Source organism: Equus przewalskii, chromosome 15, assembly GCF_037783145.1.
Source record: "Equus przewalskii isolate Varuska chromosome 15, EquPr2, whole genome shotgun sequence".
NCBI lineage: Eukaryota > Metazoa > Chordata > Mammalia > Perissodactyla > Equidae > Equus > Equus przewalskii.
In genome coordinates this window covers 18,990,773-19,015,659 of record NC_091845.1, presented here as the reverse complement: position 1 = coordinate 19,015,659, position 24,887 = coordinate 18,990,773, and the positions used below count along the sequence as shown (strand labels likewise).

The 24,887-nt window shown below is 39.7% G+C and overlaps 1 protein-coding gene across 2 annotated transcripts in view; it reads right to left on the bottom strand.

Moving 5' to 3' along the window:
* The window catches only part of SHQ1 (SHQ1, H/ACA ribonucleoprotein assembly factor), a 101,783-nt gene extending 100,212 nt beyond the window's left edge, over window positions 1-1,571 (bottom strand). Inside the window, exon 1 of one of the 2 annotated variants that reach the window (XM_070576780.1) lies at window positions 1,427-1,571. The gene's annotated coding sequence lies outside the window, so the exon portion shown is untranslated. The remainder of the gene's footprint in view (window positions 1-1,426) is intronic. The other variant, XM_008522262.2, reaches the window with a different exon arrangement.
* Between the last annotated feature and the right edge of the window lie 23,316 nt (window positions 1,572-24,887).

Below are 24,887 nucleotides of genomic sequence, written 5' to 3'. Positions count from 1 at the left end.
GTTAGCTCAGGGCCAGTCTTCCTCAGCAAAAAGAGGAGGATTGGCAGCAGATGTTAGCTCAAGGCTAATCTTCCTCAAAAAAAGAAAGGAAGGAAGGAAGAAATCCTTAAAAAAAAAAAGATACGAAATTTAGAATAGAAACTAGATACATTTTGAAGTTTGAAAAATATTATCCTTTCATATAACAATAGTCAATACGACGGGACTAGATATCCTGAGTTTTGCAATTCCACGTTATAAACTGCTTCTAAGAGGGCTTGGATGAATTCATGGATAACTCACAGATAAATACTGGATTGTAAAAAAAGTTTAAGGGACAGTTTTGTGACAGCAGGATATAGACAGAGCAGACGGCGAGTCTGACACTGGTGTTTTTTAAACCCTTTTACAGTTAAGCACAAGTGTTATTGATCCTTGCCCCAAACCTTCAGCCCATTCAAGTTACAGTTGTTCAAGAGCGCAGCGTTGGCAATAACAGATCACAGTAATGGGTACTTTAGGTAGGCTTCAGTCCAATTCCAATTTTATACAAGCTCAGTAAATGTCTGAAGAAAATCTGAACTGGCTACAGTTGACTCCAGTAAGTTTTTTGAAAACACTTTTGTGCAGTGTGTGGCTAAGGGCTTAGCAACATATATTTCAAAATGCTAGTCCCATCCCAGGAGATGAAATGCAGATAACATGGGAATGCTCACCAACCAGCATGCTGAGCTCCCTTCATTGTTTAACGTCATGTATCTAAAAGACATCTGCAGAAGGTTCTGGGGCTTTTTGGGATTTTTTTAAAGTTTGGCACCTGAGCTAACATGTGTTGCTGATCTTCTTTATTTTTTCCTTCTTCTTCTCCCCGAAGCCCCCCAGTACATAGTTGTAGGTCCTTCTCGTTGTGCTATGTGGGACGCCTCAAGCAGGTGCCATGTCTGCACCCAGGATCTGAACTGGTGAAACCCTAGGCCGCCCATCGGGGCCTGTGAACTTAACTACTCGGCCACGGGGCCGGCCCCCAGAAGGTTCTGTTTTGATGCCCTGCCCAGATACCCTTTAGGGAACCAGGGAACCCATCAGTCACTAACAGCAAGTGCTGTTAATGGCTTGCCCCTGACCCCTTCTCTAAAGAATTGCCCTTGCCCAGGGTTTCTCCACCTCAGGTATTTGGGGCGAGATAATTCTTTGTTGCGGGGGGCTATTCAGTGCATTGTAAGATGTGTAGCAGCATTTCTGCCCTGTAATTTCTCAGAGCCAGTTCCAGCTCTGCTGTGGTGACAACCACAAATATCTCCAGACCTTGCCAAATGTCTCCTAGGGGACGAGACTGCCCACAGTTGAGAACAACTGCTCTAGACTGATGGGAGATTCCAGGAAGCAATTACCACACCATCACACCCCACCAGGCCCGCAACCATGAGGACTGACAGCAGGTACATACCTCCTTAAAGGGACAGACGACTCCAGTGTGGCTTATGCTCCAGAGTTCCTTATAGGATCAGGCCAAGGCTCGATTTTCCCCGAACCCACATCCTTGCTCAGCTCTTCCCGTTTCTGCCTCCTTCACTTCCTCCCTTACAGATTTCTCCTGAGATGCCCTCTCAATAAATCACATGGGTCCAAATCCTTGTCTCAGTCTCTGTTTCTAAGGAACAGAAGCATAGGTCCCGGGCACCTGACCTATAGCCACATCTTGAGGAATCCCTTAACATTCTTTATGCTCTTGCAAAATTACTTCAGTGTCTACAATATCTATGGAAAATATATGATTTAAGTTTTTATGTCACTTTTAGTGTCACATCTAGTTTCTTTTAACCTGACTAATCTTTTCCTTGACTCAGGGCGAACATGTCTTTAGTCTCTTGTGCAGCAGTCACTTAGATGCACCTCTTTTGTCATCAAAGAATATGATGGGATTGTAAATGGGTACCATCACCTTAAATAACTTTTTGGCAGTATCTACTAAAGCTAAACATATGTATGCCCTAACAGCCTGCAATTCCTGTCTCTGATATATAACAGAAAATGAGTGGTAACCTTCCATCCAGAGACATGTACAAGAATGTTCATAGAGGCATTATTCATAATAGCCCAAACTGGATACAATTCAAGTGCCCATCAAGAGTACAAGAGACAAATTGCAGTATATTCACTCAATATTGCTACACAGCAATGAGAAAGAATGAACTAATGCTGTACACAACATGCATGAATCGCATAGGCATGTTAAGTCAAAACAGCCAGATCCAAGAGTCCATGCTAGATGTTTCCATTTATACGAAGGCAAACTAATCTATGGTCATAGATGTGAGCATAGCGATTACCTTCGTGGGCATAGTTATCGACTGAGAGGGGGCGTGAAAAAGCCTGCTGGGTGCTGAAAATTTAGTCTATATCTTGATTTGGGTGGGAATTACATCAGTATATACATATGTAAAAATTCCTAGAGCTGTATATTTAAGATTTGTGCCCTTACTGTGTGTAATATTTCAATAAAGAAGAGATTCTGTGGATGACTAGAAAACAATCAGAAGACCTGGACCACCCTTGGATGCTGGGAATATAGACTGCTGATGGCTCACAGTGGTGTCCCTCACAGGGCATTGCCCGTGACCACAGAAAAGTGCCTTGTCCAAAGTTGCCCCCTCCAGAAGGCTACTGCAGGATGCAAAGTCTGGCTCTCTGCCTCAAAATGGGATAACTCTGAAAGCCGCCCCAGCTCCAGAGCAACCTGTAGAACTGGCATATATCTTGGTTGCGATTGCATTGTGGGCCACTGTCCAGTTCCACTTCCTTTTCTTACAAGTCTATCTCCCAAGAGCATGCCCCCAAAACCATCTGCACTCAATTGTCCTTCTTAGAGTCTGTTTCTAGGAGCCCCAATCTAAAATGCCATCACTCTACCTTTCCAAATAGATTGGAATGTTCATCTTCTTCTCAATATTGCAGTTCCCAAAATTAACCCTACAACCTCCTTCTTGATTTCTCTGCAGTGTCATTTCTGGGCATTTCTTTACCAAGGGGTCTTAAAGCAATGATTTTGCCTGTATTTTTAAAACCCGTAACCCATTGCCAGGGCTCTCTATCTTCCTGAATGCCTTTTGATTATTGCAGCCACCAAAAAGAAAACAATTCTTGTGGGGGAAAAAAAAACACTCAACAAAACTATGAGCTACAAGTAGGAGAAAAATAGGTCCCCTGCAATTTGAAACAATTTCTGTTGATTATATGTATTGTGCACTCATTACAGGCACTTCTCTATAAAATAGCATGACTAGATTGTTTTATACTGTTTCCCCAGAAGAGTTCACATTAGTCACTTTTTCCCTAAACAAGGATAAATTCTCTTTTTTTTTAAATTTTCCCTTCTTCTCCCCAAAGCACCCCAGTACGTAGCTGCATATATTAGTTGTGGGTCCTTCTAGTTGTGGCATGTGGGATGCTGCTTCAGTGTGGCTTGATGAGCGGTGCCATGTCCATGCCTGGGATCTGAACCGGCAAAACCCCGGGCTACCGAAGCAGAGTGCGAGAACTCAACAACTCGGTCATGGGGCAGCCCCAAGGATAAATTCTTTCAACGAGATACCCAAGTGTTTAAAATGCAGGTAGTAATTACTGCATGTTATTGTCAGTTGTACATAACCAAGACATAGCTTTGGATCCTTCTTCCAATCTTCTCCTTTTGCTTTGCTCCATTCTGGACTCTGGTTTTTTGCGTATCCTCTATTAAGAGTTCATTCATCCTTCAGTTTACTTATACTCTTTTCCTACATCAACATTTTCTTTGTTTCATATTAATTTTTTTCCTTGTGGGTTTTATCTATTTACACTTGTTTTTCGTGGTCATTTCAGTATTTAACTGCCTTTTAATTGTGATTTTTTTTTTTAAAAAAAAGCATAATTCATAGCCAATTAGATGTTTCTCTCTTTAGATAAGACGTGAAGAAACAAGAAAATGTAAACTTAGGTCTTCATGGCATCAGAAGTCTCCAGCCTGTGCAACAGAGCCTGAATGGGCACTGTGGAGCTGGTTGCCTCCATTATCGTGATCTGTAGAATTTTTTTTCATTCTGGAAAATAATGCTTGGGTTTTTCCCTTTTCCTCTGGGCAACACTGCCCAGAAAAAATTACCATAAGATAATGGTATAAATTTAATCAACAATCATAGCTGGTATTTATTGGTTGCTTACTATATACTGGCCATTTTTCCAAGTGATGTGAAAACAATGTCATTATTTCATTCCCATATCAGCTCTATGAGGAAAAACCTCTTATATTACCACCACCACCACCTCCAATTTAGAGATAAAGAAACTTGGACTTAGAGAGGTTGAGTGGTTTTTCAAGTCCCATGGCTTGTAAGTGACACAGCCAGGATTGGGCTTATCCTGTCTTTAGTCCAGTGTCCATAAAACACATGTTTCTGGGGGCCAGCCCAGTGGTGTAGTGGTTAAGTTCATGCTCTCCACTTCAGTGGCTCAGGGCTGGTGGGTTCAGATCCTGGGCATAGACCTACATAGCGCTCATCAAGCCATGCTGTGGCAACATCCCACACACAAAATAGAGGAAGATTGGCACAGATGTTAGCTCAGTGACAATCTTCCTCACCAAAAAAAAAAAAAAAAAAAAGGTGTTTCTGTTCTTTTTGCTCCGGGAAAAGAGAATGAGAGAGTGGAGACACTAAAAGGTGAAAGAAATTATTCCTCACTTCAAATAATTTAGACTTTAGTTATGAAAATAAAACACAGAAGGATTAACAGTTGTGATAGCCAGTTTCTAAAGATGCCTCCCTCCACACACAGCGAGCCACTACTCCCAATAATCACACCCTTCTGTGGTCCCTTCTCACAGTGAACCTGGGTTGGCCCTGTGGAGGCAACAGAATGCAGCAGAGGTGACACCATGTGACTTCTGAAGGCCTCGTCCTAAAAGTCCTTGCCTCTACCACTCCGACTTTTGGAACGGGTGCTCGGAGGGAAACCAGCCATGGTGTAAGAAATCCAAGTACCCTGACACAACCAGCCTGTGGGGAAGCCCAGCCTAGCCATGTGGAGAGGCCGTGCGGTCAGCCCTAGCTGCCATCCCAGCCCAGGCACCATTCACATGAATGCAGAAGCCCAGCCTAGCCACGTGGAGAGGCCGTGTGGTCAGCCCCAGCTGCCATCCCCGCCCAGGCACCATTCACATGAGTGCAGAAGCCATCTTGGACATTCGAGCCCCAGCAGATACCACATGGAGAACAGAGGAATCTCGCTGTCAGCTAGAAACAAAGCTCCAGGCTTATGTCCCTATCCTAGCTACTTCCAGTCCTTTGAGCCACCTCAGCTGAGGTCCCAGTTATGTCAGAAGAGAGATGAGCCATCCCCGCTATGCCTACCCAATTCCTAACTCACGTAATTGTGAGCCTAATGGTTGTTGTTTTATTTGTTTTATTTTTTTTTTTTTAAAGATTCGCACCTGAGCCAACATCTGTTGCCAATCTTATTTTTTTTCTTCTTCTTCTCTCCAAAGCCCCCAGTACATACTTGTATATTTTCAGTTGTGGGTCCATCTAGCTGTGGCATGTGGGATGACGCCTCAGCATGGCCTGATGAGCGGTGCCATGTCTGCACCCAGGATCCGAACCAGCGAAACCGTGGGCCACCAAAGCGGAGCGCGTGAACTCAACCGCTCGGCCACGGGGCTGGCCCCAGTGGTCGTTGTTTTAAGTTGGTAGTTTTGGGGGAGGTTTGCAATGCAGCAAGTGATAAATGGAACAGCAGTGAAAGACAACAAAGACTGTACAAATTAAATCAGAGAGATCCAGAGACAGAGAAATGCTTGGGGGTTGGAACAATTAGAAAAATCTCATTCCTGATAAGAAAATCTGGAGCCTAAGCAAAGGCCCCCAGGAGAAAAAGTGCAGATCAGTGGGGCAGAACCAGGTCACCTTATCTGACGTGAAGGATGCAAGAACTGAAGCAACAAGACTTGGGACTGGAAAAGAATCCAGGGCAAATGGGTGCGGGTGGTGAATGCCAAGGAAAGCATTCTACAGCTGACCTGGACTATGAAAACCATCTAGTACGACCCACTTTTTTTTTTTTTTTTTTTTTTACAGATAAGGAAACTGAAACCTAGAGAAACAAAGTGAATTGGGGAAGGTTACATGGCTGGTTGGCAGCAGAAGTTAATACTCAAGGCTAGGGTGTGGTTTCTTTCCTGCAGAAAGCCACAGTTGTTTAGAGAAAGAGGATCATGACTCTTTTTTTTTTTTGAGGAAGATTAGCCTTGAGCTACCATCTGCCTCCAATCTTCCTTTTCTTTTTTTATGTTGAGGAAGACTGGCCCTGAGCTAACATCCATGTCCACCTTCCTCTACTTTATATGTGGGATGCCTGCCACAGCATGGCTTGATGAGCAGTGGGTAGGTCCACACCCAGGATCCAAACCAGTGAACCCCAGGCTGCTGAAGCAGAATGTGCAAACTTAACCGCTGTGCCACTAGGCCGGCCCAAGGATCACAATTCTGTGTCTAAATCTAGGTAAGCTTTCTCCCCTGGCATCAAAAATACCGTGGGATATCCATCCTAAATGGCTGGACAGACACTGCAGTCTTTAAAGCCAGGTTCTTTCATTTGTAGTTGTGAAGTCTCTCATCATTCTTTCCTCATCCTCTCCCTTTGTATTGAAAACAAAACAAAACCTCTAAAGCTTTTAGTCGCTGAACTTTCCCCAAATTCTCCATTAAATTTCTTAAACAAGTTTATTGAGGCATAATTTACATTTCATAAAATTCACTCTGCTTTAAGTGTACTATTCAGCCATTTTTAGTAGTAAATTGTGCAGTCATCCCCATAATCTGGTTCCAGAATATTTCCATCACCCCAATAAAATCTTTCTGTGCATTTACAGTTAATCCTTGTTCCCGCCCTGAGCTGCAGTCAACAAATAATTTACTCCTTGTCTCTGTGATGAGGATTTTTAGGCTGCTTAATTTTAAAATGGTTTATGACGAGGACTTTTAGGCTGGTTACTTTTAAAACTACAGAAGAGAAGCAGGCTCCAAGGAGTGAATTTGCTTGCTTGTCCCTTTGTTGGGAAAGATTTACATTTCTAAGGGAAACCTCTATCTGTAAAGATGCCTCCCTCTCTGTGCCAGGAAGAAGGGGGATGGCCTTATCTAGAGAAACTGTTAATGCCAGAGGCAAGAACTTAAGTTGGTTGCTGTCTGGCAATCTCATGTAACTGATTTAGGGTGGTGGCTTCTAGCCTTTCTAACCTTTACTTAATCCCATTTGATTCTTGTCTAAAAGTCATGGGATCACCCAATGACCAGACCCCACCTGCACTGGTACCATTTTAACTTTTTTTTCATGTTCTTTCCTTTATCTTGTAAAGAAATGACTCACATACCCATGCCTTATAAAATTAGCCCTAACCCTCAACTCGGGGCAGCAGCAGGAGCTCTGCCTGCCCATGGGTCCTATCCCCATGCTATTCCACACTATTCTCTAAATAAAAGAGCACTCCTGCCAGATCTTGAGAGTCTAAGAAATCTTTCTTTCGACTCCTCGGCTCACCGACCCTGCATCATCTGTAGATTTGCCTTTCTGGACATTTGAGGGAAAAGGGACCATACAATAAGTCATCTTTTGGGGCTAGCTTTTTTCACATAGCATAATGTTTTTGAGGTTCATCCACGCTGTAATATACATCAGCAGTTTGTTTCGTTTCATTGCAGAATAGAATTCCATTGTACAAGTGCACTACATTTTGTCTATCCATCTACCGGCTAATGGACTGGCTTGTTTCCTCTTTTTGGCTGTGGTGAACAAGGCTGCTTCCGTTAATTTTTATTTATTTATTTTTTCACTGAGGAAGAGTGGCCCTGAGCTAACAAAATAGAGCCAGTCTTGCTCTATTTTGTATGTGGGACGCTGCTACAGCGTGGCTTGAGGAGCAGTGTGTATGTCCGTGCCCAGGATCCAAACCCGTGGACCCCGGGCCACTGAGTCAGAGCATGTGGACTCAACCACTACACCACTGGGCCGGGCCCCATTAATTTTTAAAAGCAGTAAGGATTCCTTTGTATAGAGAAGTCACTTACAGAAGTTTTGAGGTTCTTGAGGAAATTGCTTATTAATATATGAAAATATTGAAAAACATGAAGAAGAAAACAAATTCACCAGAGATAACCACACTGGGAATAGTCTACACTGTTTTTATGTCAGTAACATTTTATTGAATTGATGTACTGTAATTTGTTTATCTGATCCCAGTTATTAGATTGTTCAGTTATATCCGATTTACTTCCATTATAAACAACGACTTTTGCTGTGTTCACAAAAGCTGTCTCCAGATTAAATTCACAAAACTACTTACTTCTGTTTTCTTTCAGCTCTTTTACAGTTTATTCTTTACATTCAACTTTTTATTCCATTCTGAAGATATTTTGGCATTTGTTTACCCCAAAGCCATCCTTCCACAATGACTTTAAAATTATTCTTTACTGCAAAGCACAGATTAATATTGGCCAGTATCTTTTCCTTGGTTTATATTGTATTTCATCAAGTAACTTCAATGTGCCAATACCATCCTGTTTTAATTATAGCTGACTAGTGCCTTATAATACACAGCGATGTTAGTCTTCCCTCAACATTATCTTGTTTCATATTGTCCAGTTCAAAAAAAAAATCCTAGGAAATATAATTTTGGTTAATATGTATGTCCTGAAAATTTTGATAGAATTCATACATTTTAATGACAAAATCATTTTCTGAGTTCATCAAGGAAACTCCTGGTTGAAGCAACATTTGGGTGACTTTTTTGTGATGCACATAATCATGGTCCCCTCTCCTCCCTCTTTCTCCATCATTTTCCAGTCTCCCACCTGACCACCACGTTCTGTTCAGATCAGAGTGCTGAACTTCTTCCCCCATCTCTGTGATGAGATGGGCACAAATTGTGAGTCAGGGTGTTCTAAAAAGTAGATGGATCTTAAAACCATGGCATACCTAAGCAACGCTGTCATAATCTGTATTAAGTATGAACTTTCAACGCACAAAACTCAAGGTGTGCAAAAAAATGTAATTTTGATTTTCCATATCTGTATTTTGTGTCTCTGTCTAGCTGCAGTTTGCCAGTTAATTCCTGGTAAACTCAGTCACTTCAGAATTTTTCCTCAATCACTTTGGGGTGAATTCAAGGAGTTAAAGTTCTAATTCTCCCCAAGGTGTCATTTCATTTCTAGGAAGTTTTCAAAGAGTCATGGCTTGGAGTAGAGCGGAGAGGGCCTAAGAGGGCATCTGATCTTTGAAATCATTTGTCTTACACAGACACGAGCAGGAATCTCTCTGGGTCTGTGTGGTCCTCAGACGTGGTCATCTCATCACACTAGCATCTACTGAGACATCCAAAGTTCTCTATCATCACTGCACAGTCCATTCCAATTTTTGCCGAGGCATTCTCTCATCAGCACCAGGACCTATCTGTCCTTATACCCTAGCTAGAGGGGCCCCTGCTGGGCCCCATATTTTACTGGGCCCCGCTCTGGCTCCCCTCAGGCAGTGCCCCTCCAGAGCCCTTGTCCCTCCCACTTCTAGAACACACTGGTTAGCCACAACACTGTAATTCCCTATCTAAATGCTCCTGAGCCCATTTCCAGGGTTGGTGCAGGCCTCTCTCCCAAGTGGTCCCCCTAAAGGCAAACCGTCTCTGGGATACATACCCTTAGTCCTGAGGGTGGCCAAGGGGCAGCTGTTTGCAAGGGCATGGATGAAGCTAGCACGTGTGGGCAGGAGTGTCCATGCTTATGCCAGGGATGGAAGGAGAAAGGGATGGGCCAAAGGCACAGGACCGAGGACTGGCTCTCCACCACCGACATGTACCAATGTGGAACTCTGAAATTTCACCCTGGCCTTCGAGGTTGTGACAAAATCATGTGTGTCAAGCAGGAGCACAGAACATACGTTATTTGACAGTGGTTGATTTGACTTATAGTTTCTAAATATTTAAGCATATCATAGGTGGGTCTCCGTTTATACTCTTGCCCCAGACCCTGTGGGTACTCATGATGGGCCTGATAGTAGTCTATTGCTCGACTTAGTGCTCTCTTCAGAGCACAGAAGTTTTGGCCGTGCTGTGACCCCCTCCAGGGCCGTGGAAAGCTACCTCAGGGCTCCTCTCCTCTGAAGAGCTCAGCCATCCACTCCACCATAGCGTCCTCACCCCGCAGAGCCCAGGGAACACCTATGAGATCACCCGGTCCCAGGGCTCTATGCAGGTGTCCCCCACTCTCAGTTCCCTCCAAATAACTGGAAGATCTGTCATGCCCCCTTGGGTAGTAATCCTAGCAGCTCTTTCAAAATCACCATGGACTCACTGACCGAATAATTATCTTGAAATTTTTAAAACAAGAATCTCTTTTTAACTTAGAAAATCATATCAAGTATACAGTTTAATGAATCGTCACAAAGCGAGCATGCCATACTCAGCATCCTGATCAAGAAATAGAGCATGACCACCGCCTAGAAGCCCTCGCTCACTCCTCTTTCCAAACGCCACCTGCCTCTCCTCCCCTCCCCAGGGGAAACCAATAGCTTGACTTCTAATACCAAAAGTTAGTTTGGCCTTTTTTTGAACTTTATACAAACAAAATCAGATAGTTTGTACTCTTTTGAGTCTGGCTTCTTTCCCTCAACATTAGGTTGGGATTTACTCATGTAGCTCTATGTAGCAGGAGCTTATTTAACCTAATTGACATGTAGCATTCTATCACGTGAATATATCCCTATGTTTCCATTCTGTTTTTGTTAAACATTTAGATAGTTTCCAGATTTTAGCTATTACAGATAAAATTGCCCTGAGCATTCTTTTGCATATCCTTTGGTGCACATTAGTAGGATTTCTATTAAATATATACTATACCCAGGAGAGGGGTTTCTGGGTATATGCACAGAGTACGCATATGTTTAGTTTTAGTAGATTCTGCCACTTTTCCAAAGTGTTTGGCCCAATTTACACTCCTACTAGCAAGGTATGAGTTTTGGCTGCTTCACAGTCTCACAATGCTAGATATTTTTTAGCTATTCTAGTAGTTATCTCCTTGTGAGTTTTTCCCTGCTGACACTTTATTATGAAACTATTCAAGCGTATGGAAACATTTGAAGAAATGTTACAGTGAATACTGTATATTCACTTATACTCAACTTTTATAAGCACATTTAATGTTAGCTTTAGATTCCATTAAAAAATATGTTTAAAAAACTCTAACTTTACTTTTTTTAGGAAAAATAAAACCAATATTTCTATCCTCCTTCTGAACAAAACAAGGATCTTAACCTTTAACTTCCTTCTGAACTACCTCCACCAATCTTTCATGTTTTTATTTATAGATGTTATCACACTTTGATTATAAACCTTGTCCAAATTTTCTTTGCTGCTTCTGGATTTGTCAATATGTTTCACCCATTTCTTAACTTACCACTGCTCCTTGCATCCCACTCTTTCTTCTTGGGTTCAATCTCCTTCTTCTTCAAGTATATGTTCATTATCCATTCATTGAGAGTTCATGGGCAGTAAACTTGTAGACTTTGTGGGTCTATATTTTACCCTTTGTATTAGTTGCCTATTGCTGCTATAACAAATTACCACAAAGCTATTGACTTAAAACAACACAAATTTATTCTTTCAGACTTCCGGAAGCCAGAGTCTAAAATTAGCTTCAGTGGGCTAACGTCAAGGTGTCAGAAGGGCTGGTTCCTTCTGGAGGCTCTAAGGCACAATCTGTTTCCTGCCTTTTCTAGCTTCTTGAAGCTGCCTATATTCCTTGGCTCATGACCCTGTTTGGAATTACTCCAATTTCTTGTTTCAGTCGTCATATCTTCCTCCTCCTTGCATCCACTTCCTCCTTTGATCTTCTTGCCTCTCTCTTCTAAGGACATTTGTGATTACATTTCCGGTCCTTCCAGATCATCCAGGATAATCTCCCCATCTCAAGATCCTAAACCTAATCACATCTGCAAGTTCCTCTTACTATCTAGGGTAACAGTCACAGGTTCTAAGAATTAGAGCATGGATGTCTTTCAGGGCCATTATTCAGCTTACCACAGTCTGCCCTCTGGTCCCCAAAGACTCACACCCATCCCACATGTAAAACACATTCACTCTATCGCAACGTCTTCCTCAAACCTTTACAACATCAACGCTAATCCAAAATCTCTTCTAAATATGATCAGTTCAAGAGTCCCAAATAACATAATCTACATAAGGTATGGGTGAGACTCTGGGTATGTCTGTAGCTGAGTTGTTTCATCAGCCTGTTTACTGCCTGTAGGATTTTGGGGGTCCAACGGCCTTCTTTCATTGAGTGCTCTCTGTGCCCATTTCTGCCAAAGCTGGCAGTGTTTCTGCTGGTATAACATTCTAAAAAACCTTGTAGGTCTCTGATGTGTGTCATGAGGATTCTTGCCATCAAACAAAAGGCTCTCCGATAGGTTTTTACTGTACAATCTCATCTCTATCCCTGGCTTCTGCCAAGATGACAGAGGAGATCCATGAGTCACATGCCTAAATCTCTTCAAAGAGCCCTCTCTGTGACTGAATACTCTGAACTTATGATCCTTTCCAGGTACTAGCAAAAAGTACTCCAGCCACATCCTTAACTCTCTCTCCAGAGCATACTCTCCTGACAGCGAATCTCCTACCTTTGGACATCTTTTGCAATCTGGATAGGCTGAGAATTTCCCAAATCATCAAGTTCGGGTTCCTTTTTTGTTTAACGGTTCTTCCCTAAATTTATCTCTTTCCTCTCATATTTTACTAAATTCAGCAAAAAGAAACCAAGCTGTACTTTCAAAACTTTGCTTGGAAATCTCTTGAGCTAAATATCCAAGTTCATCATGCTCAAATTCTACTCTCTACATAACTGTAGGTTACAATTCACCTAAGTTTCTAAAATGTCCAATAAAGTGTTACTCCTTTCCTTGTGAGCCCTCACCAACAGCTACTTTAACATTCATATTTTTACCAATATTCTGTTTATGACAATTTAAGTATTCTTTAAGATGACATACACTTTCTCTACCATGCCCTTCATTTCCTTCTGAACCCTCAGCAGCAACATCTTTAACATCCATATTTCTACCAACAGTCTGTTTAAGGTACTCTAGGCTTTTTCTATCATGTGCCTTAAAATTCTTCCAACCTCAATCTATTGCCCAATTCCAAAACCTATTCCACATTTTTAGGTATTTGATACCTTTCTACTCTCTGAGTTGAATGACAGTTCCCAGGGTACAGAAGTCCAGGTTCATGTATTTTTTCCTTATCACATTGAAGATATTACTCCACCATAGTCTATGTGATAGCTGATGAGATATCTGATTTTCATTCCCTTGCAGGTACACAGGATTTTCCCTTTTTCCTTTATCCTCTGTATTTTTTTTTTTTTTTTTTGAGGAAGATTAGCCCTGAGCTAACATCTGCCACCAATCCTCCTCTTTTTGCTGAGGAAGACCGGCCCTGAGCTAACATCCATGCCCATCTTCCTCTATTTTATGTGGGAAGCCTCCCAGAGCATGGCCTGACAAGCAGTGCATAGGTCTGCACCCAGGATCCAAACCGGCAAACCCCGGGCCACTGAAGCAGAATGTGCAAACTTAACCGCTACACCACCAGGCCGGCCTCCATGTTCTGTATTTTTGTTGAAATATGTCTAGGCATAGATTTCTTTCAATTTATCCTATTTGCAACTCAGTATGCTTCTTCAACATAAGGATTTGTATTTTTTTTCTGTTCTGTAAAACTCTCAGCCATTTTCATTTTTAATATTACCCCCTCCAGCCCCTCCCATTCTTTCCTTCTGGAAGTCTAATTAGAAGTATATTAAATCTTCTCACTCTATCCTTCTTGTCTTTTAACCTCTTTTTTTCTTCTTTTTTTGCTGAGGAAGATTCACCCTGGGCTACCATCTACCAGCAATCTTCCTCTTTTTCTGCTTGAGGAAGATTAGCCCTGAGCTAACATCTGTGCCACTCTTCCTCTATTTTGTATGTGGGTTGGTGCCACAGCATGGCCACTGACGAGTGGGGTAGGTCTGTGCCTGGTCACCAAACCCGGGCCACCAAAGCAGAGCGCACTGAACTTAACCACTAAACACAGGGCCAGCCCCATCTTTTAACCTCTTAATTTTTTCACATTTCTGTATCTCTTTGTGCTACATTTTCAGTAACTTTTTTAGATCTATCTTCCGTTTTTTCCAGTTTTCTCTTCAGCTAGATTTTACATGCTACTTAACCCATAAATTGAGTTTTTAATTTTAATCATTACATATTTTATCTTTTTAGAAGTTATACTTTTTTTTTTTTCCAAATCTGCCCTATCCCTTTTGGTAGCCTCTTGTACTTACATCTAGTTTCCATAACCTCTCTTATTTTTAAAAAAAACTATTGCATATACTTATTTTATATTCCACTCTGACTATCGCAATGTCTGTACTTTTCACAGATTGCTTTCTGGAGTTTGTAATCCATGCTGATTCTTGCTTATCATGGTTTATTTCCTTGTGTGTTTTAGGGTTTTGGGTAACGAAATCAAGTTCCTTGGAATATTATCTGTGTGAATGTCTTGAAACCTAGTGTATTCCTTTCTTAGAGCTGTCAGCACAAATTGCCACAAACTAGGTGTCTTAAACAACAGGAATTGACTGTCTCAGGGCCCAGGAGGCCAGAAGTCTGAAATCAAGGTGTCAGCAGGGCCACGCCCTCTCTGAATGCTCTGAGGAGAATCCTCCCTTGCCTCTTAGAAGTTCTGCTGGCTCACGGACTTCCTCAGCTACGGCAGCATCACCCCAGTGCCTGCCTCCACTTTCAGGTGGCCTTCTTTCACGTACGTGTGTTTCTCTGTGCCCTTTCTTCTTCTCATAAGGATAAGGACACCAATCATTGGATGTAGGGCCCACTCTAAATCCAAGGTGATTCATCGTGGGATCCTTAATTAGTTACATCTGTAAAGACCCTATTTCCAAATAAGGTCACATTTGGAGGTTCTGGGTGAACACAAATTTTAAGGAGTCACTATTCAACCCATTACACCTAAGATTAAAGTGGGCCCAGCCAATGAAAATTTGCTTTTGCCTTTGGAACTTGGAGGAACTACCAACTTAGGACTGTTTAAACCTAAAATTTCTCCTTGGATTTTTTTTTTTTTTTTGACCAACAGAAACTTATGTGAAAGTGGGCTGTTAGGAATTCTCAATCAAATCTTTTCCCTCCTCTGAGGAACAGAGTTGACACAGGCAATCTCTCTCTCCTCTTCTACGAGATGGGTTGTTTTCTAGGGTCCTGTTCAAAATGCCACTCTTTGGGATACCCAGTTTCATTCAGATGTCCCCAGTCAACTCTCACACCTTGCTTGGGCTCTAGGCTTCCTGTCCCATCCAAAGAAAAGATTGACTGCAATGCTGAATAGCTTCTCTGGTTTCTTACTTTCTTATAGTTTCTTGGCCCCAGAGATTTTCCTCATTGTCCCTTATACATATCAACAGAAGTTTATGCCCCACTGTGGGACACCTAATAAGACTTGAATCAATAAGAGATATGTGATCATGTTAGATTGGAAAAACAACATCATGAAGATGTTAGTTCTTCATACGTTAATTTATAAATTTGTCTCAATGCCAATAAAGTTGTTTTTTATTTTGGAGGGAGACAAACCAGTTCTGAGTTTATGGAAAAATAAGTAGGAATAGCCTGGAAAGCTCTAAAACAATAGGACTCATCCTGTTAGATATTTAAACACATTATAAGGCTAAGTAAATAAAATTGCACTCTCACATGGAAGACAGAATGGAATTGAAGCCCAAAAATATTCCAAAATACACATGGGACTGTAATACATGACGAAAGTGGCATCTCAAATTGATGTGAGAAAAATGGACTGTGTAGTATTAGTGTTGAGACAACTGAGTAACCATCCAAAAAAATAATTAAGTTGGGCCCACACCTAAAACAGGATAAACTCCAAGTGAATCAAATATTTAAATTAAAAAATAAAACTACATTTATTGAGAAGGATTCTTTATGCATATTCTGAATAATGCTACAGACCAATAAAAGACAACTCAATGGAAAAATGGGCAAAAGACTTGAATAGATACTTCATAAAATAAGATGTCTAGTTGGCGAATAAATACATGAAAAGATGTTTAACTTCATTAGTCCTCAGGGAAATGCAAATTAAACCCACAACGAAATATCACTACACACTCACCAGAATGGTTAAAATGAAGAAGACTGATGATACCAAAAGTTGGAGAGGATGTGTAGAAACCAGAGCTCTCACACACTGCCGGTGGGTGTGTAAGTTGATACAATCACTTGGGAAAACCGTGGGGTGGCATCCACTAAAGCTGAGCATACGCCTATTTTTGATGCGGCAATTTCCCTCCTAGGTATACTCAACACAAATACATTCATATGCTCACCAAAAGACAAATACAAGAATGTTCACAGCAGGTGTACAGCGAAAAGATTTCCTTCCACCCCTGTCCTCCATCTGTTCTGAGCTTCTTCCTGTCTAAGATAAAGGTGTCTTTATTATTCAAGTCCTTGCGACTCAACGTGCTGGACCACCAGCAGCAGCAGGAGCAACATCCAAGAGCTTGTCAGAAGAGCGGAATCTCAGGCGATGACGCAGATAGACTGCACTAATAGCTACGTTTTCACAAAACCTGCGGATCATTTGTCCACACATTGAAGTCTGAAAAGCTGTAGTTGAAGCTATAGTTCATTAGATGTCCTCTTCTGTGCAGCTAAAATCATTCTAACTGATACAGACATAACCCAAAACCTCCTCTCTCACTCACTGAGGTATTTATTGGCTACAATCTTTTTTTTTTTCTTAAGATTGGCACCTGAGCTAACAACTGTTGCCAATCTTTATTTTTTCTGCCTTATCTCCCCAAATCTCCCCTGGTACATAGTTGTATATGCTAGTTGTAGGTCCTTCTAGTTGTGGCATGTTGGACGCTGCCTCAACATGGCCTGACGAGCAGTGCCATGTCGGTGCCCAGGATCCGAACTAGCGAAACCCTGGGCCGCCGCAGCAGAGCGCGCAAACTTAACCACTCGGCCATGGGGCTGGTCCCTGGCTACCATCTTGTATATGTCAGTTTACACCCTTCTCTTTGCTCAAGCAAACATATGTACATATATCCCCTGGTGGGCATAGTTAACAACATAGACGATAGAGCCAGAGTACTTGAGTGAAAAATCCCATATCCGCCTTTTTAAAAAAATATATTTTATTTTTTAGAGTAGTTTTAGGTTCCCAATAAAATGAAGTGGAAAGTGCAGAGAATTCCCATATTCTCACTACCCCCACACATGCACAGCCTCCTCCAATAACAACATCTCAGCACCAGAGGGGCACATTTACTACAATCATTTACTACAATCGATGAATACACAGTGATGCGTCATTATCACCCAAAGGCCATCCTTTACAGTAGGGTTCACTCTCCGTGTTGCTCGGATTGGCTTCTTATACTCAGTAATAGACATTTAAGGTTCCTCCATGACTTTACATGGCTTGACGGCTCATTTCTTTTTAGTACTAAATAATATTCCATTGTCTGAATGTACCACAATTTATTTATCCATTCACCTACTAAGGGACACCTTGGGTTCTTCCAAGTTTTGAACATTACGAATAAAGCTGCTATAAATATCTGAGTTCAGACATGTTTTCAGCTCATTTGGGTAAATACGAAGGAGCACAATTGCTGGATCGTATATTAAGAGTGTGTTTAGTTTTGTAAGAAACAGACAAACTCTCTTCCAGAATGGCTGTACCATTTTGCATCCCCACCAGCAATGAATGAGAGTTCCTCTTGCCCTACCCAATTACCAGTATTTGGTGTTGTCAGTGATCCAGATTTTGGCCATTCTAATAGGTGTACAGTAGTATCTCATTGTTTTAATTTGCATTTCCCTGATGACATATGATTTGAAGAATCTTTTCATATGCTTATTTGCCATCTGGGTATCTTCTTTGGTGAAGCTATCTCTTAAGATCTTTGACCTATTTTTTAATCAGTTGTTTGTTTTCTTATAGTTGAGTTTTAAGACTACTTTGTATATTTTGGATAACAGTCCTCTATCAGATATGTCTTTTGCAAATATTTTCTTCCAGTCTGTAGCCTGTCTTCCAGTTGTCTTGAGATTGTCTTTAACAGAGCAGAAGTTTTTAATTATAATGAAGTCCAGCTTATCAATTATTACTTTCATGGATTGTGCCTTTGGTGTTGTATCTAAAACAGTCATTGCCATACCCACGATCATCCAGGTATCAGCTATGTTATCTTCTAGGAATTTTATAGTTTTGCATTTTACATTTAGGTCTATGATCCATTTTGAGTTTATTTTTGTGAAGGATGTAAGGTCAATGTACAGATTCTTTTTTTTTTTTTTTTTGCATGTGGATGTCCAATTGTTCCAGCACCATTTGTCGAAGAGATTATCTTTGCTCCATTGTATTGCCTTTGCTCCTTTGTCAAAGATCAGTTGGCTATATTTATGTAGGTCTATTTCTGAGTTTTCTGTTCTGTTCCACTGATCTATTTGTCTATTTTTTCACCAATACTACAGTGTCTTGATTACCATAGCTTTATAGGAAGTCCTGAAGTCAAGTAGCATCAGTCCTCCCATTTTTTTCTTCTCCAATATTACGTTGGCTATTTGAGTCTTTTGCCTCTCCACATAAACTTTCAAATCAGTTTGTCAATACCCACAAAATAACTTGCTGGGATTTGAACTGGGATTTCATTGAATCTATAGATCAACTTGGGAAGAAGTGACATCTTGACAATATTGAGTCTTTCTATCCACGAACATGAAATATCTCTTCATTTATTTAGCTCTCCTTTGATTTTGTTCATCAGAGTTTTGTAGATTTCCTCGTATAGCTCTTGTACATATTTTGTTAGATTTATACCTAAGTATTTCATTTTTGGGGTCGCTAATATAAATGGCATTATGTTTTTAAATTTCAAATTCCACATGCTCATTGCTGGCATATAGGAAAGTGATTGAGTTTTGTATATTAACTTTGTATCCTGCAACCTTGCTATAATTGCTTATTAGTTCCATGAGGTGTTTTTGTCAATTCTTTTGCATTTTCTACATAGATAATTATGTCATCTGCAAACAAAGATAGTTTTACTTCTTCCTTCCCAATCTGTACACCTTTTATTTTCTTTTCTTGTATTGAGTACTAGGACTTCCAGTATGATGTTGAAAAAAAGTGGTGAGGAGAGTATCCTTGCTTTGTTACTGATCTTAGTGGGGAAGCTTCTAGTTCCTCACCTTTGAGTATGATGTTAGCTGTAGGTTTATTGCAGATGTTCTTTATCAAGTTGAAGTAGTTCCCTCTATTCCTAGTGTTCTGAGAGTTTTTATCACACATGGGTGTTGAAATTTGTCAAATGCTTTTTCTGCATCCAGTGATATGATCATGTGATTTTTTTTATCCTGTTGATATGATGGATTACATTTGTTGATTTTTGAATGTTGAACCAGCCGTGCATACCTGGAATAATCTCACTTGGTCATGGTGTATGAGTTTTCTTATACATTGTTGGATTTGATTTGCTAATATTATTTTTTTGGATTTTTGCTTCTACGTTCTGAGAGAGATGTTTTCTTTTCTCGTATGTCTTTGGCTTTGGCATTAGGGTAATGCCACCCTCATGGACTGAGGAAGTATGCCCTCTGCTTCTGTCATCTGAAAGAAGTTGTAGAGAATTGATACAATTTCTTCCTTAAACGTTTGGTGGAATTTACACATGAACCCATCTGGGCCTTGTGTTTTCTGTTTTGGAAGTTTATTAATTATTAACTCAATTTCTTTAATAGATGTGGTCCTATTCAAATGGACTATTTCTTCTTCTATGTGATTTTTGGCAAATTGTGTATTCTAACAAATTGGTTCATTGAATTGTGGGCATAGAGTTGTTTATAGTATTCCTTTATTATCCTTTTAATCATCCATGGCATCTGTAAGGCTTGCCTCTCTTTCTTTTTTTTTTTTTTTAAAGATTGGCACCTGAGCTAACAGCTGTTGCCAATCTTGTTTTTCTTTTTTTTCTCCCAAAATCCCTCCAGCACGAAGTTGTATATTTTAGCTGTGGGTCCTTCTAGTTGCGGCATGTGGGACGCCACCTCAACGTGGCCTAATGAGTGGTGCCATGTCCACGCCCAGGATCCAAACCCTGGACCACTGAAGCGAAGCTCACGAACTTAACCACTCCGCCACAGGGCCGGCCCCCTCTTTCATTTTTGATACCAGTCATTTGTGTCTTCTCTTTTTCTTAGTTAGTTTGGCTAGTGGTTTAAATATTTTCTTGATCTTTTCAAAGAACCGGCTTTTGGTTTCATTGATTTTCTTTACTGATTTCCTGTTTTCAATATCATTGATTTCTGCTCTAATTTTCTTTCTTTTCTTCAGTTTGCTTTGGTTATAATTTGTTCTTCTTATTTTAGTTTCCTAAGGTGGAAGTTTAGATAACTGGTTTCAGATCTTTCCCTTTTCTAATACACGCATTCAATGCTAAAACTTTGTCTCTAAGCACTGCTTTCTCTGCATCCCACAAATTTTGATGTTGTATTTTCACTTTCATTTAGCTCAAAATATTTTGAAATTTCTCTTGAGATTTCTTCTTTCACCCATGTTATTTAGAAGTGTGTTGTTTAATCTCCAAGTATTTTAGGGATTTGCAGCTATCTTTTGTTACTGATTTCTACTTTAATTCCACTGTGTTCTGAGAGCATACATTGTTTAATTTATATTCTTTCAATTTTTTCAAAGTGTGTTTTATAGCACAGAAAGTGGTCTATTTTGGTGAATGCTCCATGTGACCTTGAGACACATGTGTGTTCTCTTTTTGTTGGATGAACTAGTCTGCAGATGTGAATTTATCCAGATTGACAGTGCTACATCTTTACTGGGTTTTTTTGCCTGATGTTAAAGTCTTCAACTGTAATAGTGGATTCTTTTATTTCTCCTTATAGGGCTATCAGTTTTTACCTCACATATTTTGATGTTCTTTTGTTAGGCATATACACATTAAGGATCGTTACGTCTTCTTGGAGAATTGACTCCTTTATCATTATATAATGCCCCTCTTTATGCCTGATAATTTTTCTTGCTCTGAAGTCTGCTCCTTTCAAAATTACCACAGTTACTCCAGCTTTCTTTTGATTAGTGTTAGCATGGTAGAGCTTTCTCCACTCCTTTACTTTTAACCCATATATGTCTTTATACTTAAAGTGGGTTTCTTATAGACATAACATAGTTGGGTCTTCATTTTTTGATCCATGCTGAAAATCTCTGTCTTTTATTTGGTGTAGTTAGACAACTGATATTTAGAATGATTATTGACATAGTTGGAGTAATATCTATCCTGCTACTGTTTTTGACTCATTGCCCTTGTTCTCTGTTCCTATTTTTCTCTTCCATTCTTTTTGTGCTATTTTTGGTTTTAACTGAGCATTTTATACGATTCAATTTGTCTCCTTTCTTAGCATATCAATTATAATTTTTTTAAACTATTTTAGTGGTTGCCCTAGAATTTGCAATATACATTTATGATTAATCCAAGTTCACTTTCAAATAACATTATACTGCTTCACAGATAGTGCAAGTACCTTATAACAATAAAATAGCCCTAATGTCTTCCTCCCATCCCTTGCATTATTGCTGTCATTCATTTCACTTATATATAAGCTTTAATCACCAAATACATTATTGCTATTATTATTTTAAACAAACTGTTTTCTCTTAGACCAATTAAGAATAAGAAAAAGAAAAGTTTTTATTTTACCGAACTTATTCATTCTCTGATGGTTTTCCTTTCTTTATGTAGATCTGAGTTTTTCTTACCTATATCATTTTCTTTTTCCCCAAAGCTATTCTTTTAACATTTCTCACTTGGCAGTTTTACTGACAACAAATTCTTCCAATTTTTATTTTTCTGAGAAAGTCTATTTCCTCTTTTCTTTTGAAGGATAATTTAGCAGGATACAGATTTCTAGGTTGGTGGATTTTTTTTCTCTCAACACTTTAAATACTTTACTTACTCTCTTCTTGCCTGAATGGTTTGTGAGGAGAAGTTGGATATAATTCTTATCTTTGCTTCTCTATTGTTAAGGTATTTTTTTATCTCTGGCTTCTTCCAAGAGTTTTTCTTTACCTTTGATTTCCTGCAGTTTGAATATAACATGTCTAGGTGTAGTTTGGTTGATGTTTATCCTGGTTGGTGTTCTCTGAGCTTCCTGGATCTGTGGTTCGGTTTCTGACATTAATTTGAGGGAAATTCTCAGTCATTATTGCTTCAAATATTTCTTCTGTTTCTTTCTCTCTTTTTTCTCCTTCTGATATTCCCGCTGCGTGTACGTTACACCTTTTGTAGTTGTAACATACTTTGGATATTCTATTCCTTTTCTTCAGTCTCTTTTTCAGTTTTGGAAGTTTCTATTGACATATTCTCAAGCTTGGAGACTCTTTCCTCAGCTGTGTCCAGTCTACTAAGGGACCCATCAACAGCCTTCTTCATGTCTGTTCTAGAATCATCACCTGACTTATGACAAAGGCACCAGCAATTTACTGGGGAAAGGACTGTCTTTCAACAAATAGGTCAATTAAATGTCCATATAGAAAAATATAAATCCTGATCTCCACCTTATACCTTATACACAAAAAACCCATAATGGGTTGTAGATCTCCGCATGAAAACTAAAACAATAAAATATCTAAAACCATGTATCCACTATAGCAGCCACTAGCCCTATGTGGCTATTTAAATTAAATAAAATTAAAAATTCAGCTCCTCAGTCATAGTAGCCACATTTCAAGTGTTCAATAGCCACATGAGGGTAGTGGCTACCATATTGGACAGTGCAGATATAAAACATTTCCACCATCACAAAAAAGTTCTATCATACAGTTGTATTCTAGAAGAAAATAAAAGAATTTCTTTGTGACCAAGACGTAGGCAAGGATTTCTTAGACAAAACACCAAATATACAAACCATAAAAGAAAAGATTAAGTTGGGCTTTACTAAATTAAGACCTTCTGTTTATCAAAAGATATCATTAAAGGAGTGAAAAGATAAGCCACAGACTAAAAGAAGCTATTTGCAAAATGTATATATGACAAAAGACTCATGTTGATCATATATAAAGAATTCTCACAAATCAATAAGAAAAAGACAGACACTCTACACCTCAAATGGGTAAAAGACCTAAATAGGCACTTCACAAAAGAAGATAACCAAATTGTCAATAAATATATAAAAGGTGCTCGGGGGAAATGAGAATTCAAACCATAACAAGATTCTAGTACACACCCACCAAAATGGCTAAAATTAAATTAACACACAAGATCAAACATAGGTGGATGTGAATTAAACTGGAGTGCTTACATACTGCTGGTAGGAGTGTAAGTTGGTACAATCATTTTCAAAAACTGCTTGGCAGCATCTAAAACTAAACATATGCTGATCATATGACCCAGAAATTCCACTTTTAGACGTATACCAAAGACATGTGTGCTGATGTCCAGCAAAAGATTTGTACAAGAATGTTCATAAAGCTGAAAATGATCTAACTATCCTCAACAGTAAAAGGGATAAATAAATAATAAACTATGGTATATTCATATAATGGAATATTGTCTAGCAAACAAACAAATATACAGACAAACCTATAGATAACATGGAAAAACATGAATTAATCTCACGGACAAAATTTTGGAGGGAGTACACATTGTATGGTCCTATTTATACAAAGTTTCAAAGAGCAGGGAAAATTAATCTATGATTATAGAAATTAGAGTAGTTATTACCCTTGAATATAACCACTGGGAGAGGGCATAGGGATCTTCTGAAATGTTATAAATGTTTCATATCTTGATCTTTGTGATATATTAAGCTATATACTTGAGAATTGTATACTTTACTATCTGTAGGTAATTTCAATTAAAAATATATAGACATATATGTGAATGTATATATCTACACATGTATCTGTGTGTGCATAAATATGTATGTATGTATATTATATAAGTATACACACACATACGATTTGTAGTAAGTTTTGTGCAGGAAACAAAATGAGCCAATAATAGAGAATAATGTGAGGAGCAATAGCTCCTTTAAAAGGGTGGCCAAAAAGACCTTCCCAAGGAGGTGGCTTTAATTTGAGACTTAAATCTTGAAGTATCTTCCAGAGCCTGGAATCAGGCAAAAGGCACCACAGGTACAAAGGCACCGAGGCAGCTAAGAGCCAGGAATGGCAGAGGCCCTGATGGGAGGCCAGTGGGGCTGGGGTGTGCCCCATAACACATGCAGTTGGAGTCACAGTTAGGGGTCAGGTCATGCTGGATTTTGAGGCCATGGTAAGGCGTTCAGACTTGTTTAAAGAGCCATGAAGAACAATTGAAGAGTTCTAAGCAGGGGAGAAACAGGATTTAATTTTTGTTTTTTAAAAATCATTCTGGCTTAAAGATTGGAAGAAGGCATGGGAAGAAGCAAGGTGATTGATTAGAAGGTAATTGCTATTGTTTCTAGGCCATAGAACAGCTATGTCCTACTACTGGGTAGGGGTATAATTTACATGGAATACAATGGGAATGAGGCTATTAGGAACTGAGCAAGGCTTGGCCTTGTCATCAATCACTGTTGGCAATTCAGAAGGAGAAAAGTGGACAGACGCCAATCATGTTTTGGAAGTAGATTTGATGGAACTTGCTGATTCTCTGAATATGGGAGGTGAGGGAGGCAGTCTTCTAAAATGGCTCCCAATAATCCTGGCCTCCTGGTATTCAAGCCTTTGTGTAATCCTCTCCCCTTGAGTGTGGACT